The sequence below is a fragment of the Peromyscus maniculatus genome, chromosome 4, assembly GCF_049852395.1.
Source record: "Peromyscus maniculatus bairdii isolate BWxNUB_F1_BW_parent chromosome 4, HU_Pman_BW_mat_3.1, whole genome shotgun sequence".
Classification (NCBI taxonomy): Eukaryota; Metazoa; Chordata; class Mammalia; order Rodentia; family Cricetidae; genus Peromyscus; species Peromyscus maniculatus.
This window is the reverse complement of record NC_134855.1, coordinates 129,173,283-129,194,564: the sequence shown is the minus strand read 5'-3', so window position 1 is coordinate 129,194,564 and position 21,282 is coordinate 129,173,283. Positions and strand designations below refer to the sequence as shown.

Here is a 21,282-nt window from a genome sequence, read left to right as displayed (position 1 = left end):
CTGCCAGCTGGCTAATAAAGGATTCCTATTGGCTTGAACCATGCCTGAGTAGTCTTCTCTGGCAGATACCTCACAAATGTAGCGTAAGGAATTGCACAATGTTTAATCTTGAGTGCTGGCTCTTTACTTCACAGATCAACATACCAATTTAAAATGCTTATCACGGGCTGGGGAGATGGCTCAGGGGTTAAGAGCACTGGCTGTTCTTCCAGAGGTCCTGAGTTCAATTCCCAGCAACCACATAGTGGCTCACAACCATCTATGGTGAGATCTGGTGCCCTCTTCTGGCCTGCAGGCATACATGCAAGTAGGACACTGTATATATAAGAAATAAATAAATCTTTAAAAAAAATGCTTATCACTATCAGTGACCAATAATATCATTTCCTTAGTGCTGCTGGTAATAAACTAGTCTGAGTAGGCATCTTTCTCAATATTTACATACCCAGGAAGCTGATAATCCGGCCCCCCCCCCCCCCCCGTCACATCACTCAGTAATGAGCCCTCACAGTATTTCAAAAGTAAATAATTTATAAAATGGTATTGGCAAAAAAAGATGAAATTTCAGAGAAGAAGCAGGAAGAGCTGCTACTGTGGTAAGATGCCATCTCGACCAGAGAGGAGTTAGGGGGGTGAGCAGGTGGCAGTGGCGTGCTGGCACTGACCCCATTTGAGGACTCCACTTGGGCAGCCAGAGAATTTCATGTGGAACGTGGTGGTAGCAAAAGAAGGAAGATGGTAGCATTTAAAACTTGACGTTAAAGGAACTATTGGAGAGATCTCCCAGCACCCAAAGTACACACAAGGGATTAAGGGTTGACTGCTAATCCAAAACATATAGAGGATGATGATTAATAAGAGAGAAAAGATGCCTGCCTTACAGAGAAATTACATAAGAAATTCAAGGTATTCTTCATATGCTTTTCTCAATATACAAAAGACAAAACTCACAATGTCTACGATTTCAAAGTGCAGTGTACTAAGAATTGTTTTGTATTCCTCTTTATTTACTTACACATTTATTACTGACAGTGTGAAGGTTTTTAAGATTGATTTTATTTTTAAAAATTTTAATTATGTCTATATATGTGTAAATGTGTGTGCGTGTGTGTGTGCGTGTGTGTGTGTGTTTGTGTGTGTGTGTGTGTGTGTGTGTGTGTGTGTGTGTGTGTGTGTATTGTGTAGGTGCACAGGGAGTCCAGAAGAGGGAATGGATCCCTGGAGCTGAAGTTACAGTTATAAGCCATCTGGAAGTGGGTGCTGGGAACTGAACTCAGGTCCTTTGCAAGAACAGTACGCATTTTTAACTGCTGAGCCATGTCCCCGGGCTGGAAGGTTTTTAATGTTTGTAAAACGTCCTAAGGTTCATAAGGGGCTGAGATGGCTCTGTGGGTAAAGAGCCTGATGGGTAAGTGTGAGGACCTGAGTTGGTGTCACCAGAACTCACAGGCCATGATAGTGTGAGTATCTAAGACCAGTGCTCCTCCAGCAAAATTGGAGGCAGAGACCAGAGAATCCCTGGAAGACAGCAGGCCAGCTAGCCTATTATACATAGTCAGGAACAGGAAACCCTGTCTTGAGCAATGTCCAAGAAGAGGACCAACACCCAAAGTTGTCCTGCACACATGCACCATGGCATATGAACAACACATGCCTGAACTTACACATGTAAACACACACACACATACAAACACATATATTTTTTAAAAACTTACAAGACAATCACATTTGCTTCAAAGAATACACAGATGGATTCCACCAGTTTCAGTTTCTAACAACCCTGCTCTTCTATGCAGAGCCTCTATCTAGGGAAACACTGAAACTGGAGTGGGTAGAGGCTATACAATGGTCCACTGGGTGTGATATGGCTGAGCCTAGGGGAGACAAACCAACCGTGGACACAATACAGTGTTGTGCTGAAGTGGATTGCACTGAGAAATGACCAGATAGTATTCAAACTGTTAGTAGCCCCAAATTAACCACAGTGAGAGAATCTATATGAGAATAACATAAACATTACAAATAATTTTTCCCTCATTTTAGTCTCAGGTTCAAAACAGTTACCATTTCATCAATGGAAATAAGTACTTTCAGAGTCTTGATTACAGTGGGGAAGAAAAGAGAGAAAGCAAGACTGACTCAGCATCTCTGAACTGTCCCAGAACCTTGGGCAATAGGGATGAGAAGAATGTAGGTGACCGAAGAGATGACGTTCATTGCAGACAGGGTAGGGCGGTGGAATGGGCCTGGGGAATGGACCCACTGTATAAGGAAGAAGAATAACTTTCATTCCTAAGTTAGGTTGGGGTTTATTTGAGAACATCAACAAGGTTTAACAGTTTTGTTAGATAGGAATCCAGAAAATATTGTAGCTGTGGAGAGCATGGACTAGTATATGTAGTGACAGCCAACCCCATGGTGAGGGTAGAGAGACACCCTGATGTGCTAAGATTGGGTTTATTCCTCACATTTTAGGGAAGGTCCAGATCAGGGCCCAGAGCCCATTCCCAGGGCACCTGCTCCATACCATGGATCCAAACCCAGCTCTGGGGCATCAAGGCCTATGCAAAGGAACAACCAGATATTATAGGATAGTCACTGTCCTTGGAGGGAAGGCATTAGGAGGTAGCAGAAATTAAGGGGCCAATATGACAAAGGAAAGAGAGAGAAATGAGGAAATATGTCCCATTTAATCATTTTTCTATTATTTGTGAATTATCCCCCGAATTCTATGACATCCTTAGTGCTGCTCTACCTCTGTATGTCTCTTCTGTCTCCTTCCCAAGTCATGACCACCTTTCCTTGTCATTTCTTCTTGGTCACAAGCAATAGAAACATCCCTGAGAGCAGACCATCTATAATTTCTAAAAATGTAGATTCCCCTTGGCCCAGAGACCCCTAGCCATCTATTAATCTAGAGATGACCTCCAAGGAGACCATGACAGTCAGTGCTCCTTCAATCACCCCCAGTCCACTTCCTTCAGATCATCTAGGATGCTGTGAGTACTGTTGGCAAGCCCTTGACCTATCCCCTTCTGTATATCACACATACCCCCTGGGAGCTGGGAACTACTCAGGGTTTCATGAGACTCCTGAGTATACAGAGCAATGTGTGATACCTCCTCCAGACTCCATAAATCTCCGGCTGGCCTGGACAATCCTATGACAGTCCTTGGACCACCCTCCCGCAAACCTACAGTCAGATCTTCGGCTTCCTGTGGACATGGACAGCAGAGACAGCAACCATCTGCAGTACCATGGAGCTGAGGAGTAGAGCTATGAGAACATCTATGAGTAGCAGTAGATGATGCCTCGGTTCTGGAAAAAAGGGGGGACAGAATGAGTCATTGGAGAAGCAACCTGGGGCCTATTTCAGAGATGAGGACATCTTCCCTGTAAGCACGGATGTGTAACAATCTATATGGGTTTGGTGTCAATGTTAGGATTGAAAGTAGGCAACCATGCAGCTCCTGCCTACAGTCTTCCCCTCTGCCATGCTGGCATATGCCACTGTCAACGCTCTGACCCAGCACCACAGAAGGGACACTATGGGTCTCTTTCTTTGCTGAATGTGGGCTTTTACCAATACCTGGTCTGTGGGCAGGGGCTTCAGGTACCTGTTGCTCTCAGGAATGCAAGTGATAAAGGCCCCCACAGCTGAGCTCAAATCTACAGTTATTAAGGAAATGTCATGACTAAATTGGTAGCACCAGGCCCTCAATTGTTAGTGTGTCCACACATGGGCATCCCATCTCTTTTAAATTAACTCACAAATAATGCCGCTTGTTAATAGAAACCAAACACCTTCCCAGTCCGTACACTGCATGTCAGTGAACTTCTATACAGAGAGAACTCTCTTTCATGGCGATTCTGAAGTAGTGGGACTGTTAACAAGAAGTTCACTCAGGGCTCACACTGGTACCATCAGTTACATTTCTATACCAAAGTCATCGATCATTACAGCCAGTTTCCCATTTCTCTAGTTTGAACTTCTGAATTAGATGAATCAATCCCTTTGCAGTCTGCACTGCCTCAACACCTCATCCAAACTCTCATAGAGCTTGACATCATTGTTCTGAGTGCATGCCAGAAACTGTGATCTCAAGAAAGCAAGACCCATCAGACTCCTGCTCCAGCAGCTGGGCTCCCGAGGCTCCTGGTAAGTGATGTCCAACTTTGTGGGCTCAGCATTACCACCTCAACTGAACACTCCAGTGAGGGCATGATCCAGTGTGTGCCCACCACCTCACCACAGGGACCACAGCCACACTCACTGCAGTGGGTGCCATCTGAACCATCAGGCCTGGCTGTCATGGCACAGCATCAGGTGAGCCAACTGCAGATGACGAAGATGCTGCTGGAGGCTAAGTGGCTTTGGCTCCCAGAGGGCACCCTAAGTGTATACTTAGCTTCTAGAGATGACAAACTGTGAATTTCTTAACATATAAATGATCATATTTGAGCCATGAGTTCCTTGAAACCCTAAACAGACCAATAAGGAGTGGCAAGATTGAAAAAGTACTGAACAGTTTAATAGAAAGAAAAAATATTTGTCTACTGTGGTGATATTTTATATTTGTGTACCCCAATAAAGCTTATCTGGAGATCAGAGGGAAAAGTCAGCCACTATAGTAAACATAGAAGTCAGGCAATGGTAGCATGTAGCTAGAGTTTTCCTGTTCCTGCCTGGCCCACAGTCAGGACAAATCTCTCTCACCTGCCAGTCCCGCAGCTGCTCAGACCCAACTAAGTAAACACACAGAGACTTATATTTCTTATAAACTGTATGGCCGTGGCAGGCTTCTTGTTATCTAGTTCTTCTATCTTAAATTAACCCATTTCTATTAGTCTATAAGGTGCCATGTGGCTTGTGGCTTACTGATACCTTACATCTTGCTTGTCATGGCGGCAGCTGGCAGCATCTCTCTGCTTCAGTCTTCCACCTCCCAGCATTCTCCTCTCTGCTTGTCCCGCCTACACTTCCTGCCTGGCTACTGGCCAATTAGTGTTTTATTTATTAACCAATCAGAGCAACACATTTAACATACAGAACATCCCACAGCAGTAGCACACACTTTTAATCCTAGCATTTGGGAGGCAGAGATCCATCTGGATCTCTGTGAATTCAAGGCCACACTGGGAACAGAGCCAGGCATGGTGGCACATGCCTGTAATTCTAACACTAGTTAACCAAAAAGGTCTGGAGGTCTGTACAGACAGACAGAAAGTGACAGAGCTGGGCAGAAAGAGGAAGTGAGATGACAGGGACAGAAAGGCATATAGGCATGAGTATACAGGAAGTAGGTCTCTCTGGAGGCTGAGGAGTTGGTAAGGTGAGGTTGGCTGTAGCTTGTCCTATTCCTCTGATCTCTTAGTTTTAGCCCCAATATCTGGCTCTGGGTTTTGTTTTGTTTTTATTAATAAGACCATTTAGCCTTTCATCTTACAACTTCTCTCTTGCTGTGATAAAATACCATGACCAAGAGTGGTGATTTGAATGAAAATAGATTCATAGTTAGAGGCATTATTGGAGGTGTGCCTTGTTGGAGTAAGTGTGTCACTGGGGGTGGGCTTTGAGATTTCAGAATTTCAAGCCAGGCTCAGTGTCACTCTCTCTTCATGCTGCCTGCCAATCCAGATGTAGAACTCTCGGTTAGCTCTCTAGCACCATGTCTGCCTGCATACTGTCATGCTTTCTGCCATGACAATAATAAATTAAACCTCTGAACTGTAAGCCAGATCCAATTAAATGTTTTCCTTTATAAGGATTGCTATGGTTGTGGTGTCTCTTCACAGTAATAGAAACCCTAACTAAGACACCAAGGAAACTTATAGAAAAAAGAGTTTGTTTGGGCTTACAAGGAGGGAGAGTTCATAACTGGAGGTAGGCATAGCACCTGGTGGAAGCTAAAAGATCGTATCTTCAACTGCAAGAAGGAAAGAGGGAAATCAAAGCTGGAAGAGCGTAAAGCTATGAACTCTCAAAGCTCAGTGGCATACTTTCTCCAGCAAGGCTGCATATCCTAAACCTCCCCCCAAAAGTCCTAACAACTGAGAACCAAGTACTCAAATGCCCAAGCTTCTGGGGGACATTTCTCATTTAAACCACAACATACAAAATTAAAATATTTGTTCTGTATTTGTTATATACAGGGATTGGTGGTCTATAAACCGGAGAATTTAAAAACCATTTGTTACAGAAAAACCACATTTGTGAGACTGCACAGGACATAGTGTTCACATAAAACAGTAACATGTCAGAATTTATGTTTTACCCATCAAAGTACTATATTATTTTAATTCCATGAATGGGATTGTAGTTTTCTCAGTTTGTTTAGGTTCTCTAAAATTTTGGAATTTGGCTAAAATTGTTCACATTATGAAAATTCCATCATTCTCCAGGTATGGCAGTGCATACCTTCAATCTCAGGTCTCAGGAAGCTAAGGCAGTAAACTTCAACCTAAAAAACACACAGCCAGGGCTACACAGTGAGACAATGCATCAAAAAATTATATGAGTAAAAATACAGTGACAGGGTGACTTTGAACAATACAAAATATTAAACAAATTAAAAAGAAATGATTATGTCATTCTTTTGGATGGCAAAATCTTTTGCCTTCTGTTCATTTCTCATTTGCATTTTCTAATTGTTTTGCTGTGGTTTCATTTTAAAGAAGGAACTAAAAAGGAAGAAAATAAGACTCATTAGGTTATCCACACTGAGTGATCATTCCTAACAATATTTCGGAAATTTTAAAGTGTTATAAACATGGCTGGAAAGATAGCTCAGCAGTTGAGCACTTGTAAAGGACCCAAATTCAGGTCTAGAACCCACATGCAAAACACCCATACACATTCAAGTATTTGTTTTTAAGTATAGCTTTCATGGTACCAGAAGGTGCCATGGGAGCTTTCAAAAGAGGAAAGCAACCTATCATCCTAACCAGTTATGATGCCTATGAACTACAACAATGAGCATGTCACCCTCGGGGTGCAGTAGGGTCATGCAGACCTCGATGGTAACCAACAGCTCTCTAATTGGATTTAAGGCCTGGTCAACAAGAGAGAGATCATGCCTGGTACTGGAAATTACCAATTACCCAGGCCTAGTAAGGTCATAGATCCCAGAGGATACCCTAATACTGACATTTCTCTAAACCAGTATCATTACTAACTGCATTCTAAGTATCCTTATATCCACAGATAAATATAGCCTTTACTTCTCATTGAAGAAACTTCTCTTTACAACAGACAGATGATTACAAAAAACCACAATGGGTCAAATGGAGAGAACAAGTAATCACGTGGTACCCAACTCCAACTGATATATCTACAACCTAACTCCTACATGTTAAGGCCCAGAACATGAAGGGATGGGGGCCAGAGGATTTGAAGAGTGGGAGGAACAGGAAATCTGTTGTGGGATTGTGTTTCCTAGAAATGTCAGGGAAGCCACACCTACAAAGTCTCAACAGCATGGCGGCCTAGACAAGACCTGAATAAGGACAATAGTAATAGACATGCTAACATGGAGGAGGGAAACCTCACAGGGCCTCACCCATAGACAAAGAACTACAGGTAACAAGGAATGCTGGGTGCAGGAAAGATAGTCTTCCTTAGAAGAAGAGTCCCCCAACTGGTTACCTAATATCAAGTGGTGAGCCCTGAAAACATATACATACAAGTAACATCATACAAAAGGAGTAGGCTGTACTTCCATATTTAGGAATAGATGTGTACAACAATTAAAATTGGCCATGAATTTAAGAGAGAACAAGGTGGGTACATGGGAGGGATTGGAAGTAGGTAAAGGAAGGATGAAATGATGTAATTATATTTTAATTTCAAAAAGCAGAAAATAAAGCAAATTGAGCAAGCCACAGGGAGCAAAGCTGTATCAGCGATCCTCCATGATTTCTGCATCAGTTCCTGCCTCCAGGGTCCTGCTGTGAGTTCTGGCCTGACTTCTTTCATGATGGGCTGTAAGCTGTAACCTGAAATAAACCCTTCCTGTCTGCCTTATCCCTTAAAAATTTAGGTTCGGCTTTTGCCCTGGAACTAGGCAGCCACAGGGGTTAGCAGCAAGATTAAGGCTCTGGACCTTCAGGGCCAGGAGGACCAGCTGACAGAGCTGGAGGATCTAATGGCAGAGCCCTAGCTGCTCACTGATAAAGTGACAGAGGCCCCTACAAATCTCTCCAAGATCCGAGATGTCAGAGAATCTATCTCCTGTGTTAACCCAACTGTCTTAGTTAGGGTTTGCTGTGAAGCGACACTGTGACCACAGCAACCCTTATGAAGGAAAAAATTTGAGGTGGTGGCTTACAATTTAGAGGTTTAGTCCGTTATCATCATGGACGGGAGCATGGTGGTGTGTAGGCTGGTGCTGGCTACATCTTGATCAGAAGGCAACAGGAAGTGGACTGAGTGGACTGGGCATGGCTTGGGTATATATGAGACCTCAAAGTCCACCCCCACAGTGACACACTTCCTCCAACAAGGGCATAACTACTCCAATAAAGCCACACCTCCTAATAGTGCCACTCCCTATGAGCTTATGGGGGGCAATTACATTCAAACTACCACAGTGACCCAGAGGAAAAAACCACAGGAAGTCCTACAATGGCAAGAAGTGCAAGGCCGGGGGGCGGGGCAGGAGCTGCAGCCCTGGAGGACAGGAGCCATGTGCTGTCCCCTCCCCTTCACCAACCACAGAGCTAAAGCAGCAGCAGCTGTGGCAGGAGCTCTGAGCCCGCTGCACAAGGACTCTCCAGGCCCAAGGTGATAAAACACAAAACTCGCTGGAAAACAAGGGATAGGTTTGGATACCTGTAAATCACTCAAAACTTCCCTCTTCAGGGTTCCTCTGGGAAGCAACTATTGATTGTGGGGCTCCTCATAGCATGTGTCAAGCAAAGCAGAGTCTTCTTTACCATACACTTTCTGGCAGACTCTCCCTGTAAACCAAGGATCACTTTTATAACAGAAATTTACCACTGAGTTGTTTAATGCTTCATTGCACCGTGACCTTTCTTCACCCATTTCAAGTGTGCGGCCGGGGGTTGGAGAGACGGCTCAGCCGCTAAGCACTGGGCACTTTTTCAGAGGACCGGGCTGAGTTCAGTTCCCAGAATCTACATCAGGAGGCTCACAACTGCCTATTATGTTAACTCCAGCTCCAGGGGATCCTCGCCCTCTCCTGGCCTTCATGGGCAACTGCACATACCCACAAGTAAACACATACATATACATAATTAAAAATAAAACAAATCTTTAAAAAATAAATGTGCTGCTGAGGTAAGACAAAACAAAATATCCTTTAGACTGTGGTGAGAATGCTTATAATTTTGTATGCTTTGAAAAGACATTTATTATGTTTCAGAGAAACCTGGACACAGGTTACTTCAGCTTACGAGATCTGCAAAACAGCTGAAAACCAAACACATTTTTTACCTACTAAACCCAGATATTTTTACATGAGAAATACTACATATGGTGTGTAAGATATGATCACTTTTATAAACCTATTTTTGGACTTAACTGCTCACTTTATAATGTGTACTTCTTTACTGTATAAACTAAATATATCTTATTTATAGGTATGTCAACTCATTGTTTTTTCCCCCTGTAAACAGTATGGAAGCCCTCAACAGCTGATAACTGGGTCCCCTTGTCTTAGGATATTCTGTGTAGAATGTGTATTTTTTAAACCTGAGATGATCTTCCCACTGTAATTCTCAGCTTACTGATTATAATGGAGAAACACTTGTTTTGGTTTTGTTACGCTGGACTTAACCACAACTGCAATGTGAATTAATTACCCTGCTAAGTAAGAAGGTGTGTACCTTTTATTTGTTGCTCTTCACATTTGAATTTTTCCTTAGAGACAATATTATATTGACACCTTCTACAGATCTTACTGCAGCTTTTTCCATCCATGTAAATAAAATGTTTTTCTACTATACACATGTACACTCTGATAGACATGCCTTAATTCAATGCTGAGATAAGGGCTGGCAGAGGATGGACAAATGAGCAGGTTAGTTTCCTACGGGAATCATTTCCATGGTTAGAAGTCCATTCTGACTATATACACGGCTCAAAAAGGAAAGCATAAACCTCCCCACTTCCATTTCTTCTGCATTAGGCTTAAAATACTCACAGATGAAGAAACAAAGCTTCATGATTTGTCTCCATTTTCACTGCTAAATCTATAGTTTCTTCCACCATAGAAATCTATGAAAGAGTGCAAAGCAAATGAAATAAATTCAGTTTGAAAGTATATTTAACAAAATCTAAACGTAAATTGACCTGCCATGACTAATCTGCCATGAATCTGTTCATGGTGCAGTCAGACTTATTTCTGCCAGCACCATGAACAAACTTCCATCCCTTGCCTATCATTTATCAGAAGATGCCAAGGACAATAGTCTTCACCCTATTTCCTAGCAGTGAAGGATACTCAGGACTCTATCCATTCTGTCCATGAATGCTCAAAGCACTAAGTATGCTTTTCCCCAAAGTCTGGCTGTTACAAAGTTGGCCTTAACCTGGCACCTGAGAAACTGTTTTTCAGGAAGGTTCCAACCATTCACTCATAAGAATGGTGCACACCCTAAGCTGTGTGCACAATCAGTGTGGTTTATGTTAAATGCCTGCTTCTGTGTGAGTATGGATCATTGGTACCTACTATGAACAGGACATCTATGAGACAGATTTCCAATAAACTCTGAGTACTGCATTTCTTTATAATGTTCTTCACAGGTTCACATATCACAAAAGTTTTCAAAAATCACTGTCAGAGAAATTAAGCATGTTCTGTGAGATCTTGTAGGCTTGGCTCTCCTTTCCTCAGATAAACCACCTTCCATTCCTCTGTAATAAATCTTATCCAGGTCTAAACTGTGAGCTGAATCCTGTATATCCTGCTGGACAATCACCAGACCTGGTACCACTGTGGGAACTCCCACAGCATGGGAACCATGTGGTGTCTCCCCATCTTCTGGAGCTGGTCATCTTCCAGGCATTTCACTTTTATTGTTTGTTCCGTTGTCTTCCTAGAGATCATGGGCAAAGTGCATCATGCAGTGAGTTCTCCAGTGGGTCCAGATGTTAGGACAACTGCTCCAATCTTCTCCTCAAGTGATTTTGTTCAGTGTTTTTCTTTGGTTTAGATGACAGCCATGAATCGTTTAGTCCTTTTTCATTGGGTATTTCTGTAACATCTTCTAGTTTATTGCTAGCGAGTGATACGTGTTTTACTGGCTTCATTTTGTGATGAGCTTTGCTTCTAAATTATAGATGAAAAGTTTAATCCTTCCCTGTAAATAAAACATTAGAGGGTTCAAAAGAAAACTCTATACCATTTAATTCATCCACAGAAATGATATTCTGATTAAATTTACATAGTGTAACTTCGTATTGTTTTGACAATTCAGCAATTTGTTCAGAGTACATCAAGTTATTTATGGAGGCTATGATTATGCTTTTGGTTATTTTGATTTGCATTTACTTAAAACAATGAAAATTATACCAAGTTATTTAAATGTAAGAATGATAACCAGAATAGTGAAAGGTCCATCTATTTTAATCTAAATATGTCCTTTTATACATTCACATTTTATGTGTGATTAAACCACACCTACAGAAGTCAGTCAGTCAGCTGGTAAGGGTTAAGGTTAAAGTTGAAATTTTATTTTATTTATTTATTTGTTATCTATCTATCTATCTATCTATCTATCTATCTATCTATCTATCTATCTATGGTTTTTCAAGACAGGGTTTCTCTGTGTAGTTTTGGTGCCTGTCCTAGATCTCACTCTGTAGAACAGGCTGGCCTCAAACTCACAGAGATCCGCCTGGCTCTGTCTCCCAAGTGCTGGGATTAAAGGTATGTGCCACCCAGCTAAAGTTGGAATTTTAAAACACCTAAAAATCTTATTTTTTACTACATTGTCTGGCTTCCAAGTGTTGGTATATTTACGATAGGACATACAAATTTTGTATATGTAATAGGAGTAATAATGGAAAAGATTTCAGATTTAAATTACAGATTAATTATTGCTATGAAGATGGTGAATCCCAAAATTAACCCTGGAGGAATTTCAACATAAAGGAAACATTACTGTGACAGCTGAAAGCATTTTTAAGAGATAAACCAGAGGACCGAGTTGAGTGTTGTGCAAAACTGTCTTCCAGGCATAACATAAATGTGGTACTGTTAAACTCACAGCAACTGTAATGACATGCACATGGTTGACACATCAACATCCTACCATGGAGAGACAATTCCACACTTCTTGCTGAAGATTCAGAGGCAATTAATAGTTGTTAAAGGGAAGGGCTTAGGAGGCCACAACAGGCCCTGAGGATCTATAGGCAGTTAATGGTTCTGGGAGACGGAAATACATTTTCTTCAGTGATATGACCACTGGTTAAAGTCCCCAAGTTATAACAGCCTCTTACTTATTTTCCTTTAAGAAACTCTAATGAAACTCATTTGAATACAGACACACATGCTCAAACATAGGCATGGGGGGCACATGAATCTCTACCCTGAGGAGCAATTTACAGTTGACAGCTGCTGGGAGAGGGAGAGTCAGTTTTCTTTAGTGTGGTCCGTGGTAGGGTGAGCATGCTGCAGGGGTTGGCCCCACACCCACGTGTATAAGAGGAGCACAATTACACTCAATGATTATATAAAAAACATAGTAATAGGGGCTGGAGAAATGACTCAGCATCAATTAAGCGCACTTGCTGCTCTTCCAGAGGATGAGGGTCCAGTTCTCAGCACCCACACAGTGACTCACAACCATCTGTGAACTCCAGTTCCAGCAGATCTGACCTCTGTAGGCACTAGGCACACTTGTGCACACATGTATGTACATGCAGGCAAAACACCCACACACAAAATAATTTTTAAAAAAATCAGGTTAGGATGGGGGATGGAGGGAGAGAGTACTGAAAGTGACTACTGGAAAGAGGGGGAGCATTTAGCGGTCAGGTAAAAACCTGATGCAAGGGAATCTCCCAGGAATCTACAGAGATGACCCCAGCTAAGACTCCTAGCAATAAGTGGGTATGTAGCCTGAACTGACCACCTCCTGTGACCAGGCAAGACTTCTAGTGGAAGGAGTGGGAAACCAGCCCAGCCACATAACCTTCAACCTGTCCTGCCTGTGGGATGCGCTGGGGTAAAGATAACTATTGCTGTGGGATGTTCTGTATGCTGTGAATGTGTTGCTCTGATTGGTTGATAAATAAAATGCTGATTGACCAGTAGCCAGGTAGGAAGTATAAGTGGAATAAGCAGACAAGGAGAATTCTGGGAAGAGGAAGGCTGAGTTAGGAGACACCAGCCCACCATCCAGGGAGCAGCATGTAATGGCACACTGGTAAAGCCACAGAATACATGATGACATATAGATGAACAGAAATGGGCTGGATTTAAGTGTACGAGCTAGTCAATAGTTAGCCTGAGCTAATGGCCAAGTAGTTTTAATTAATATAAGCCTCTGTATGCTTATTTGGCTCTGAGTGGCTGCTGGCCAGCCAGGACAAAGAAAAACCTTCAGCTACAGCCTAGAGATTGAGGGAGCGGCCAGCTAATGACCGGTCTAGCCTAAAACCCATGCCAGGGGAGTAAAAACACCCATGACACTGCCTGGAGCACCAGGAACCAGAGGTTGGATGGTCCAGAGACCTAGGAGAGAACTAAACATGACTGGAGGAAAAAAAATGTCAATGTAATTATGCCTAAGGTTATTCTGCTATACACATAGATTGGTGCCTAGCCCAATTGTCTTCAGAGAGGCTTCACTCAGTAACTGATGGAAACAGATGCAGACCACAGCCAAACATTAGGAGGAGCTTGGGGTATCCTGAAGAAGAGGGGGAGAAAGGATTGTAGGAGCCAGAACCACAAGAAAACCCACAGAATCAACTAACCTGGGCACATAGGGGTTCACAGAGACTGAATCAGCAACCAGGGAGGTTGCATGGGACTGACCTAGGCACTATACATCTATGTTACAGTTGTGTAGCTTGGTCCTCTTGTGAGACACTCCTAACAGTGGGATTAGGGGCTGTCTCTGACTCTTTTACTGGCTTTTGGGACCTATTCATACTGGGTTGCCCTGACCAACCTTAAAACATGGAGAGGTGCTTAGTCGTATTGCAACTTGATATGCCATGTTTTGTTGATACTCATAGGAGACTCTTGTATAATATTAGAGGAACCAGCCTCAATATTATACATCCCAGGGGCTCAGGAGAGAGAACTACGAACGGCAAGGACTATTTTCAGGAAATAGAATCTCAGCACACCGAGCTCTATTGTCCACTTGCTTTAATTCCTCTGGCATAACATCCTTTATACACAGCTTCAGTTCTGTTCTCATGTCTAGCTCCTTTCTTGCCTGATTTCTCTCTATATATATCTACTGCTTCCTCTAAGTTCTATCTTAATTCTCTTGTCTTAACTCTGCCTCAACTAGGTCCTTTTCATCTTGTTCTTACCCAGCTAGTACTTCCCCATCTGACTCTTCCTCATCTTCCATCTCATTCCTCTAGTACTTTCTTCTAGCCCCTCAATCTAGTTCTTCCCCATCTCAGTTTGTTCCTCTCAAGTTCTTACCCGTCTAGTTCTTCCTTTTCTCTTCTCTCTCTTTTGTGCCCTGGAAGTCCCGGTATATAAAGGGAGGGTCTGAGCTAAATTGTGTAAAGCTATTACTTAATGTCTACCTGACCTAGGTGGTGTCTCCTTGTGGAATTTACCATAAGTCAGGAGACTTGTATGTGGGCTGTTATCACTGTTAGTCCTCAGAAATTGGGCGACCACCTGGGTGGTGTCTCCTTTAGTCCTTGAAAGTGGCTAGGGGAGATATCTGATTCCAGAGAAAGCCTTTCCTGAGGCTGTTCTCCAAATGCCTGGAATGTTTATGTCCAGAGAGTGATCAGTCCACACTGTTAGCCCTTCTTAGGGAAAAGTCAATTGAGAAAACTATGAAGGCACACATGATTTTCATAACAGAAGACAGCTGATATATAACAAGCCAAGTAACACCAAAAACTCCTTGGGATTTGGCTTCCTCTGGAGGAATTCCCTGATTCCTCCAGGTAGTGACTTTGCCATAACCAGCTGAGTTCTTATGATATATTCCTGTGACCCGAAGCAGGAGATCTGCCCTTTCCTAAACAGAAATGGAGGAGTAGTAGATTAGGGAGGCAGGGGCGGGGAGGGGCAGAACAGGGGGAAAGGGCTGGGAGGAGAGGAGGGAGGGGAAACTGCAGCCAGGATGTAAAATAAATTTAATTAAAAAAAAAAGAAAGTAAATATATCATAAAATTTAAAGTCAGATGCTGTGGGATGTTAATGTATGTCCTGTGGGAGCCCTTCTTGGGTTCCTTGTGGCGTTATCCAGCAGGTTTGCATAGAGGATGATTAGGACCATGGGCCTGAGTGCAGGTGTCTGAGATGGTCTGCACTTGGCTGTACTGGGGGATGGTCTGTATGTCAAGTTGCTCTGATTGGTCAATAAATAAAACCTGATTGGTCGTGGCTAGGCAGGAAGTATAGGCGGGACTAACAGAGGAGAAATAAAAGAACAGGAAGGCAAAAGGAGACGCTGCCAGCCACCGCCAGGACAAGCAGCATGTGAAGATGCTGGTAAACCACGAGCCACGTGGCAAGGTATAGATTTGTAGAAATGCGTTACTTTAAGATATAAGAACAATTGCCGGGCGGTGGTGGCGCACGCCTTTAATCCCAGCACTCGGGAGGCAGAGCCAGGCGGATCTCTGTGAGTTCGAGGCCAGCCTGGGCTACCAAGTGAGCTCCAGGAAAGGCACAAAGCTACACAGAGAAACCCTGTCTCGAAAAACCAAAAAAAAAAAAAAAAAAAAAGATATAAGAACAATTAACAAGAAGCCTGCCACGGCCATACAGTTTGTAAGCAATATAAGTCTCTGTGTTTACTTGGTTGGGTCTGAGCGGCTGTGGGACTGGCGGGTGACAGAGATTTGTCCTGACTGTGGGCAAGGCAGGAAAACTCTAGCTACAGTCAGATGTGAGCTGAGCATAAAAGGAAGGTATTGAGAGGCAGGAAGTTTGCAGGCATGTGCATGGGCAAACACCAAAGGTCAACCTTGGGCGTTGTTTTTCAGGAGTCATTAACCTTGTTATTGTCCACCCTGTCTTCTGTGGCAGTCTCTCACTGGCACCTGGAAATCACCAACTTAGATAGAATGGCTAGCTAGATAGCTCCAGGGAAAACTGTCTCCCTCTCCCCAGGGCCAGGATAACCAGCACAAACTACTACACCCCGTCTTTACATAGGTGCTGGGAATCTGACTCAGGTCTTCACCCTCAAAAGCAAGGGCATCTTACCAACTTACTATGGTGATATTTTATTTGTACTGAAATGTGATTTTATTTGTATGTTAATAAATAAAGTTGCCTGGGGGTCAGAGCTAATAGTAAGCCATAGCGGAGCCGGGCGTTCGTGGTGCACGTCTTTAATCCCAGCACTTGGTAGGCGGAGCTAGGTAGATCTCTGTGTGTTCAATGATACAGCCAGCATGGAGACACATGCCTTTAATCTCAATACCAACCATAGAAGACCTGGAGGTCTGTATAGATGGGCAGTGACGAGGAGGTCATGTGGTTGGGTTTACAACCAATGAGAAGGCAAAACAGAAAGTCTATATAAAGACAAACACACAGGAAGTAGGTCTCTCTTGGCTGAAGAGGATCGCTGAAGCAGGAAGGGTAAGGCTCTTAGCTCTGACCTCTTGGGCTTTTATCTTTACATCGGCTCTGTGTTTCTTATTTAATAACACGGTTACATCTACAACTTATACAGCTCCTCAGGTCCAAAGCATTTTTATAGGAAAAGCTATTACAATTGTATGGTCTTTGTGGGTTGAATTGCATGCTCCTAAAAATGTGTTAAGCCCTAACTAACTCCAGAACCTGCTAGTGCAATCTTGTTTGGAATTAGGGTTGTATTAGTTACTTTGCACAGTTGGGATAAATTCCTGATAAAAGTAACATAGGAGATGACTTCATTATTTTGACTTCCTATACCAGTGTTCACACTTACTTGGCCATGTGAGCTTGAGCACAAGGTCGTGGTGGCAGCAGAGTACAGTAGACAGCAGCTGTTCACACACATTGCCGTGGTCCAAGAAGCAGAGGCAGCCTATAAGATACTTCCATGGGTCATGACCAACAAGAGCCACCCTCCCTTGTCCTGAACTTTCCAGAATCTCCCAAAATAGCAAGGCTGGAGAGAAGACCAAACAAGAATTCATGAGTCAGTGGGGACACTTCAGATTCAAACCATAATAAGGATCTCTGCAGATGCAATCAGTTGAGTTCATGAGATAGAGTGGTCTTTAATCCAGGGACTTTCATATACAAAGTAAAAAGCAGAGACACACAGGAGGATTCGATGGGAAGACAGGCAGATGTTGTAGTGGTGGTGAGTCTACAAACTGGGATTGCCAACCAACATCAGAAGGTAAGAGGGAAATACATACTAAGAGCTTCCAGAGTATCCAACTCTAAGAAAATCTTGATTTTCAACTCTTAAAACGCCAGTCGGTGAGACAGTAAATGTGTTTTAGCCCACCAAGTATGTTACAGGAGTCCTAGGACTCTCACTGTCTCCCTTCCTCCACTCCACCCCACTCCCGCCATGGATATGACTCGTGGGAAAATTGCTGGGATAGCCTTTAGTAATAAAGATTTTTAAAAACATGAGGTGACCTGCTTCGGAAAGGTACAAAAATATATAACAGGCAGGCGAAGCTGTTAGCTGTTTCACAAAGTAAGTAAGTAAAGGAGACAGAACTACACTGTCTATACCTGGTTTAAGAAACTAAGGAGTGCATCCCGGAACTTCACATTACAAAAAGGGGGGGGTCTCCCTGAAGCGAATACTTGTATTAGGTAGAAAGCAATTAAAGATTTTAGACAGTTACTGAATTTAACCCCTTTTCACCTGAAATAACATCCCAGAGCCCACAATCCTCCACGCCCAAGCAGTAGCACCGCCCACCAACTGCGATTGTCAACTGCTCCACCCAGAGACCGTTGCTGCCTTGTGCAATGCCCGCCCACTTCTTTACCCAGAAGCCTTTGGGCCCCAGGCAGCGGCAGGGACAGAAGGCACACACTGCATCGCAGGAAAGAATAATGTAATCACTTCAGGCAGAAACACTCCACCTTGAGGTGGCAGCGAGCACACCGCGGAGCCTCAGTTTTCCCAGAGGAGGAAGTGGAATTGCCGTGATGGCTTCCTGAAAACCTTAAGTGACTTGGAATAAAGTTCCTGCCCCCATCAAGAAGAGCTGTGTATTCCAAAGTTCTCCAGAATTCTCTCGGAATTCAGATGTGTCCATTGCTCAGCTATTTAGGATCTAGGAAAGAGGGAGTTCGCCTGTGATAGAAAATGAAATATTGGCCGGGCGGTGGTGGCGCACGCCTTTAATCCCAGCACTCAGGAGGCAGAGGCAGGTGGATCTTTGTGAGTTCCAGGCCAGCCTGGTCTACAGAGCGAGATCCAGGAAAGGCACAAAGCTACACAGAGAAACCCTGTCTCGAAAAACCAAAAAAATGAAATATTGGCAATCTAGTACAGAAAACGAAGTCTAAAGTTCCTACGGTGTCTCTGGATACGCTGGGGCACAGATAAACAGCTGAACACAATGAATTATGTCCAATCAGCACTTTCTTCAGACGAAAACTTAGTTTATTGAAAGCAGATTTCCCAAACTGTCCAGGTATAGTCTTTATTCTCAGAAAGGTTTGGAAGATCCAGACATTATTATTATCGATTATCATAAACACACTGGTTTGGAATCCTGTTAATATTGACTGCATACAAACACTTGAAGACAAAGACTGCTGTCACAGCATACTGTGGGGCCAGAATCTTGGGGTAACATTCTAGGTTGTCCACTGAGCAGTTGTATGGGCACAGACAAGGGAACTGGCCTGTCTTGCCTGGCTCTTCTTTATAACACCTAAATGTAATCTAACTCTAATGATGTTACACAGTGATTAGAGTAATGCCTCACACCTGTATGGTAGGCCCTGGGAAAGCTAATTCATTTTTTAAAAATGAATTTCCCTAGCCGGGCGGTGGTGGCAGCAGCGGCGGCGGCAGTGGCGGCGGCGGCGGCGGCGGCGGCGGCGGCGCAAGCCTTTAATCCCAGCACTCGGGAGGCAGAGCCAGGCGGATCTCTGTGAGTTCGAGGCCAGCCTGGGCTACCAAGTGAGTTCCAGGAAAGGCACAAAGCTACACAGAGAAACCCTGTCTCGAAAAACCAAAAAAAAAAAAGAATTTCCCTCTTTAGTTAAAATATATATACAAATAAACATATAAGTGCAAGCTGCTGAGTCCATTTAGTGTTACTCATATGTACATGATTTTAGGGCTGACCACACTGGTACTGAATATCCATTAGAAGATCATCCCTGGAGAATACTGATTTTCCCTCTCTGGCAGTCATTAACTGCCTCTAATTCTTCATCTAGAGACTTTGTGAGAGTACCCTCATCCATGCTGGCACATGGACTGATGGTGTCATCATTCAGATCTTGTCTAGGCAACCATATTGTTGAGAGTTCACGGGCAGAGATTCCTAGAAGATATACTCTTGCAGCATGTAGCAAAAAATAAAAAAAAAAGAGTCCATGAATTCGAGAGGGGAGACACATAAATATGGAAACTACATAAGTATGGTATACATTCATGAATTAAAAAATAATAAAGGCAAAAGATTTTCCCTCACATGAGGATTTAGTGGAATGTTTTCCAAATGGATTTTAGTGCCAATAAAATATATTTTTATGGAAAGGGCAATAAAAAGACCCTCTGTTTTCATTTTATCAAATAGTGCACATAACATTGTTTCTTTTGTTCTGACTGACAGAAAGTTTCATCTAAATTTATTTATGATATTATTAGTAGTGTTATTCTCTGCCCCTTCATGTTACTCTTTCCATTCAGAATTGAATGTCCTTGTAGAGAAAACACTGTTTTTAAATAGCCTATAAACTTTATTAGTAGTAGAAATAATGACAAATCCAGACTTTTTATATAAAAGACAATAGCTTAGATATTCTTAATATTTTACACATTTAATGCTTGCCTAAAGGATTTTATGGGACATCTAATAAAAAATTGTTAAAAATACTTCACTAAAAATACATTATAAAATGTATGTTGATGCCTTTAAGTGAAAAGTATCTTCTGGTATGTAGAAAGGGGAATAAGAAAGAAATGTCTGTGGTCAAAGTCCACACTTACACCCGAAAATACTATAATGAATTCTTTTACTTTGTATAATTAATACTACACAAAACTCTGGCCCCAGCTCTTTCTAGATGCGTGCCTTCAAATACGTTGCTTCTCCTCTCCCAGTGTTGGGTCTTCTTGTCCATGAAATGAGGCCACAAGGATGGATTGGGCAATTTTACCTGCCTACTGAAGCACACAGATGCTCAGCAAACTCACATCTATTCCCATAGTTACCATCGCCTCCCTTTTGTGAAATCACAGCTGGACTAAAAATGGTTCTTCTTGTTTTCCTCTTTGCTTGTTTCTGGAGCTGAAGGAGAATTTTTGAAGCCCATGTGGCTCTTTGGAAATCCCTCTTCCAGCCAGCTTGCTCTGACTCCCTTTGTCTTTCTGTGCATTACTCATACATGGCTATAGTGTCTCTGTTCTGTCATAAAAGGAACAAATTTTTCCATTTTATTTCCTCAGTGTGAGGCCTCCTGCAAAGATCACAGTCCAATTTCAACTTATGGTCCAATATAAAGGCATAGGAAGCATCTCCTCCTGTCTGAAAATGGAAAACTGTGGTAAGAAGGGTAGAGTCAGGGAGATACCATCCAGCTACCCAAGGAACAAGATGCCAGCAGACCAGTAATGCCATGGCCACATGGCAAAATATAGATTAATAGAAATGGCTTAATTTAAGATGTCAGAGCTAGCTAGCAATAAGCCTGAGCCATAGACCAGACAGTTTGTAATAATAAGCCTCTACATGTTTTCTTGGGACTGAGCAGCTGTGGGACACAGGCAAACTTGCGGCTACATAAGTGGGTTCCTGAAAGTCCTTGGGGAGCAAGAAGGGTCCCGACATCTGTCTGGAGCCCTCACTGCTTCTGGCCCTCACATAGGTCTGAAGGACATTGCAAGGCCCAAGGAAGGGCAATTATGCAGTTCCTGGAAAATGCTATTGTCAGGTGAGACAGTGAAAATGGT

General features: G+C 42.9%; 1 long non-coding RNA gene across 7 annotated transcripts in view; it reads right to left on the bottom strand.

Annotated features, from left to right (window-relative positions):
• The window catches only part of LOC107402291 (uncharacterized), a 51,385-nt gene extending 30,696 nt beyond the window's left edge, over nt 1-20,689 (bottom strand). Inside the window, exons 1-6 of one of the 7 annotated variants that reach the window (XR_013050856.1) lie at nt 20,405-20,689; nt 17,104-17,286; nt 10,692-11,322; nt 10,164-10,237; nt 8,831-8,958; nt 3,198-3,318 (exon numbers count right to left, since the gene is read on the bottom strand). This is a non-coding gene — a long non-coding RNA (uncharacterized LOC107402291). Of the gene's footprint in view, nt 1-1,676; nt 3,319-8,830; nt 8,959-10,163; nt 10,238-10,691; nt 11,323-17,103; nt 17,863-18,006; nt 18,113-20,404 lie in introns of those variants that run through there. The other 6 variants (XR_013050858.1, XR_001579370.3, XR_013050857.1 and 3 more) reach the window with 6 other exon arrangements.
• Between the last annotated feature and the right edge of the window lie 593 nt (nt 20,690-21,282).